Here is a 6,240-nt window from a genome sequence, read left to right on the forward strand (position 1 = left end):
ATTCCAAAATTTTTTTGGGCTGAAGCGGTCAATACGGCTTGCCACATTTTGAATAGAACAATCATAAGGAAATTTTTGAAGAAAACCCCTTATGAACTTTGGAAAGGAGACCCACCAAACTTAGATTACTTGCACATCTTTGGATGCAAATGTTTTGTTTTAAATAACAAAGAAAATTTGGATAAATTTAATCCAAAGGCTTATGAGTATTTGTTTGTAGGATATTCCACAACTAGTAAAGCATATAGGGTTTATCATCAAGATGCTAGAATTATTGAGGAGTCCATACATGTTACATTTTGTGATACTAACTTGATGCAAAGCATTTTGGAAGATTGTGATGCAGGAAATCAAGCTCAAAAGGAGGATGAAACTGCTCAAAATCATGGAAAAGAAAATTATGGACAAGCTAAACCAGAAACTGCAAATGCTGAAAATTCAAAAGACAATTCCATTTTGTCTCATGAATCTGAAGAAAATGCTGCAGCCAGCAATGCCCAGAATTCCTTGGTGATTGAATCTGTCTCCAAGTCCACCAGACCTCGTGAGTGGAGATTCTTGAAGAATTATCCTGAGGAATTTGTCATTGGGGACGTCTCTCATGGAGTGCAAACAAGGTCTTCCACTAGAAAGACAAATGAAGGATACAACATTGCCCTCCTTTCACAAATAGAGCCTCAAAACGTCAAGAAAGCACTTGGTGACCCTTCTTGGGTTAAAGCAATGGAGGATGAGCTTCTTGAGTTTGAGAAAAACCAAGTGTGGACTTTGGTTCCAAGGCCAAGTGGAAAGAAAGTGACCGGGACCAAGTGGATATTTCGGAACAAGTTGGGAGAAGATGGTAGCATTGCAAGAAACAAGGCAAGGCTAGTGGCTCAAGGATATGACCAAGAAGAAGGAATAGACTTTGATGAATCCTTCGCCCCTGTTGCCCGAATGGAAGCCATAAGACTTCTCTTAGCTTATGTTGCATTTTGCAGTTTTAAATTATATCAAATGGATGTGAAATGTGTATTTTTGAATAGTGTGATAGATAGAGAAGTGTATGTGGAGCAGCCTCCTGGTTTTGAAAATAAAGAACATTCTAATCATGTTTTCAAATTGTCTAAAGCTCTCTATGGTTTAAGACAAGCTCCTAGAGCTTGGTATGAGAGACTTAATTCTTTCCTTTTGAAAAATGGTTTTTAAAGAGGCACCACTGACAGAACTCTATTCATCAAGAACTATAATGATTCTTTTATTCTAGTCCAAATATATGTTGATGACATTATTTTTGGATCAGCAAATGAATCCCTTTGTTCTGAATTTGGAAAACTTATGACAAGTGAATTTGACATGAGTATGATGGGTGAACTTAATTTCTTTCTTGGGCTGCAAATTAAACAAACTGAAAAAAGTATTTTCATTCATCAAGAAAAGTATGCCAAGGAATTAGTTAAGAAATTTGGTATGGAAAATGCCAAACCCATGGGAACACCCATGCATCCTAGTTCTAAATTAGACAAGGGAGAAACTGAGAAAGATGTTGATGAGACTAGGTATAGAGGAATGATTGGTCCTCTTATGTACTTAACTTCCTCTAGACCCGATATTGTGCAAAGTGTTGGATTGTGTTCTAGGTTCCAATCCAAACCTAAAGAGTCACATCTTTCTGCAGTTAAAAGGATCATTAGATACGTTCATGGCAAAGTCCTTAAATGTTTGGTCAAGTAAGAAGCAACCAACAGTGGCCTTATCCACTGCAGAGGCTGAGTATATAGCTGCTTCTTCTTGTTGTTCTCAGCTTTTATGGTTAAAAACACAGCTTGCTGATTACAAATTAAATGCTGAAAATATTCTCTTAATGTGTGATAATATGAGTGCCATCAATATTTCTAAAAATCCAATTTTGCACTCTAGGACTAAGCATATTGAAGTGAAATTTCACTCAATAAGAGAACATGTCCAAAAAGGGGATATTAGTATTCAATTTGTTAAATCTGAGGAGCAATTAGCAGATATTTTTACAAAACCATTAGCTGAGGATAGATTTTGCATGCTTAGGACTTGTCTAGAAATTTTGAGTTATGATTTCTTATTTGAAAAATGCTAATGGAGTTGCTGGAGCTTTTTGTCTCATAAACAAGTATGAGACAATTCTGAGCAGGTGATGAACGTTCTCTTCAATTCAGAGTGTTATGGGCTTGTTCAAATGAAAGATAATCCGGGCCAACCTCAAAATCAGATCTGGAGTGGTCCAAAGTGTTTCCTTAAATCCAACTATCTCTGGGCCCATATATGAATGTGACAATTTTTTTGATGGGCTGTGTGTTTATTTTTGAAAATAATTTTTCATTTAATGTTTATAATCCAAAAAGATTTTTCAGTTTAATTTTTGGTTTTTCAAAATTTAAAATTCATTTCCTGTTTTATATTTAAATCAAATCAAATCTTTATTTTATAAGGTCAGGTCTTTTCATGTCATTTCAAAAGGTGATGCAGTTGCACGGTTTTAGAAATTCACTTTTGGGTACGGTTACCAACTCTCCCTCTCTTTTCTCCATAACTTCTCCTCAAACTCTTCGGTTTCTTCCCTCTCACTCCACTATCTCTTCCATCAAAAGCCTAAATCTAACCAAAATGGGGAAGAAAGTCATTGCTAAAAGAGCACCGCGTGAGAAAATCCATAAACTTCCAGGATATCCCAGACCATCAACTCGTTCTCAAGACACCACTTTTACTCCTTCACCCTCTCCTCCTACCTCTCCTCCTCGCACTACTCCCATGGCATGAACCAAGACTACACCAAGATACCCTGCCCCTGCCAAGCCGATACCACCACTGAAGGCCACAACTTCCAAGCCAGGCTCCTCAAAACCTAGTTCTGCGAAGCCTAGCTCCTCCAAGGGAAAATGTCCAGCGACTGAAGAAGCCATTCCCGAACCAACACAAACCAAATCCAGGTCGGTTCCAGTGCGCTCACAAAGAAGTAACCCTCCTCGCCCTCTCAAATCTGTTAAAAAACCAGACATTGATCCTTTTGCTCACAAATCACACTTCATGACATCTCACTCAGACTATAACCCTAATCGTTTCAAATCTATCATGAACCATGATTTTTATGAGGGAGTCATTCAGTATCGTACTCTGTGTCCATCTTTTCTTGTGGATTTACCTAGCTTGAAAAAGAAAGGTTTTCCTTTTGTTGAAAATTTAGAATTTTTTTACTGGAATCACCTTTTCAAAATCAAAAAATATATATATCCTCATTTAGTCAAAGAATTTTATGCAAACATGACTTATCATGAAGGAAGTGTGCATTCTTATGTTAAGGGCAGAGACATTATCTTGAATAATGAAACTATCAGTGATTCCTTGAAGTACACTGATGTTGGGCCGTGTGCTTATACCTCTGTGAAGTGGGATGAAGGTGTTGGTATCTCTTACCATGATGCTCTGGCTCACATTTGTGAACATGTTTCCTTAATTGATGGCATCACACCCACTCACAAAGCCCTAGGATATGAACGTGCTCAGTTGCATCGTATTGTCAACCACATCTTAATTCCTCAAAGTGGTTCATATCAAAGGGTTTCTTACACGGACACACTTGTTTTGTATGCCCTAATCACTAAAACAGAAATCTCTTTTGCCTATTTGATGGCTAGATACATGTTTGATTCTGTTAGAAGTGTGAAAAATAAAATACTACCTTATGGCATGTTTTTAACTTGCATATTTGAGACTTTTGGTGTTGACTTGTCAAATGAGGATTATGAAAATAAACATTCATACCTAAAAGGGGGTGGTTCAGTGAAATAGCAAAAAGGACCAACTCAATCTGAGAGAGTGGTTCTAGATGATGATGATGAAGAGTACATCCTAGATGACTCTCCTCCTCCTTCCACTGAGGGTACTTCCATTTCTACTAGGAAGAAATCCGCTTTGCTGAATGTGATCAAGGATGTCGCTCAAGAGTTTGTTTCCCAATCAAATCACATGATTTCCATAAGCAAGGAACAAAGGAAGCTAGCAAGCAAGCATGAGAACTTCCTGAAGAAATCAAGGGATAGGGTAGCTGTGCTCATGACCTTCATCGATAATCTTCAAAATGATGAAGACATTGCCACTGATGTTAAGGAGGAAGATGCTTCGGAGGGAAATAGTTCTGATGCCTAAGATTTGTCTCATAAAAATTGCTACATCTGCTCTCTTTTTATCTCATGAACTCTGTTTTATTTTGCTACTGTTTAGCCTACTTTTGTTGTCTTGGATGACTGTAATAACTATGGATACTGATGCACTTATGGTAGTTTAGTTAGTTATTTGGACTATGCACTAACCTTTCTTGCAGGATTTATAGTGATGAATTTGTTGCTCATGCTTATTAACCACCCTTGATGACAAAAGGGGGAGTAAAAAGCAATATAGGATGATGTTTGACTAGTATGATGTTTTACTAGTATTTACTTGATTGCCCTTGCTGATGATTTCACTTGTTGATGATATTAGCTTAATGTTGGGCTGTTTATATAGTGCTGTTTGCTTGATATCCCTTAGACAAGATAATCGTGTACAGAGCTCTAGTGTGTTATCTTTAAGTACAATGTAAAACAGGAATAAAGAAGAAAGCATAAATCCAGGGGGAGCAAATCTTGAAAAGGAAAGGGGGAGCAACAGTAAAGCAAGAAACATCAAAGGGAAGTTTTCTAACTTTACCAAAATCTTAATTCCTTTGATCATTGCTTAATTATGTTTGTCATCAAGGGGAAGATTGTTGAGTTAAGAAATTAATTAATAAAATTGATGATGACAAACATTTGAATAGTGGGCTAATCACCCAATTAATTTTGATTATTGTTGATAAGTGATGCAGGCCAAAAACAAGTGTTGTAGCAGCCCAACATCAAACAAAAGATATATGCTAATGAGCTGAATGGTAAGTGAAAAATAAAGACAAGCCCAAGTCATTCATCTCAAGCAAAATTCATCAAAGAAGCAAAGCAAGGCACCAACGGGCTGAAGTAGAGAAGAACCCGATCCAAGCCCGAAATTGATTTTCAATTTCCCACCATCTTGCCTTATCAGAAGCAACGTTCCTCTCCTCTCTAATCAAGTCACATCAAGGCTTCAGAAAAGTAAGAAAGAGAAAGAGAAAAAGCTTTCTCCCTAAGCTAGTAACCAAAGAAGCAAGAGAGAGAAAGTTTAAGCTTGAAGCACAAAAGCTAAAACAGAAAATCCAAACCAAATCAAGCTTAGGTTAAAGGTAATCCATCTCATCCTGCATGTATCAGATCTTCTTCTCTTCTTTCCAACTCTCTGCTCTATCCGAAAATGGCATTCAAGGGAAAGTTGTTCTCTGCCCTATTCTGCTTCACATCTACGGTCACAAGTGATACTTGGGGACCAAGTAGTTTTTCAATGGCTAAGATCAAGTTGACCATGAGAAGATTTCTATGGTTGCTGTTTTATGGCTTTTGGTCAAGATGAGGAAGTCAGAAGCAAAGTTTCTACTCTGAGGATTAAAGAGGAAAAGTGAACATGTGGGTTGGTGAAGCTCAAGGCTCAAGGTGTTGACCTTGGAAGAAGAACCCAGCAACATGCAAGGAGATAAAAGAAGCTTGATGCTCATTCAGAAAGTAAAGAGAGAAAACTAGAGAGTGAGAACAGTGTTCTGTTAAGAAGTTCCTCTACTTGGATAATGCTTTCTTTCAAAGAAGCATTTGGCCAATACTGAAGAACTGCATCTGAGGTTTGTGAATCTGGTTTTGCACATAGTAAAGAGGCTGCTGATGAAATCAATCTCCTTCATGTTTTACTGATTGTAATGTACTTTTCTAAGTTTATCTTTCTGTAATTTCTTGAGAGAAAAGGCATTGTGAGAAAGCTTAAGAAAAAGCCATGAGTGGAAAAAGGCTGAGAGAAACACCTGAGAGAAAAGCCTAGAAAGTCTAGAGTTATTTTCTGATTTCTTTAGGTTAGTTAAGTGTCTTGTATCTTGTACCTGTTTTGGTATCCCTTCTTAGTTGGGTTAGCACTAAGAGTGAATAGTTAGGTGTTAGCATAGCCAATGTCAAGTTAGGTTAGAACTTGAGTGTGAAAGGATTGGGTCAATCCTGTGAAATTAGTGTATGTAATACTGTTAACTATAGTGAAATTCTTCCATAATTGTGGAGGAGACTGGTGCACGAAATTGTGATCATCAATGGCGCCATCAACATAGTACGCTCAATTGCAATCTCAACTCTTTATCACAACTTC

This window comes from Arachis duranensis, chromosome 1, assembly GCF_000817695.3.
Source record: "Arachis duranensis cultivar V14167 chromosome 1, aradu.V14167.gnm2.J7QH, whole genome shotgun sequence".
NCBI lineage: Eukaryota > Viridiplantae > Streptophyta > Magnoliopsida > Fabales > Fabaceae > Arachis > Arachis duranensis.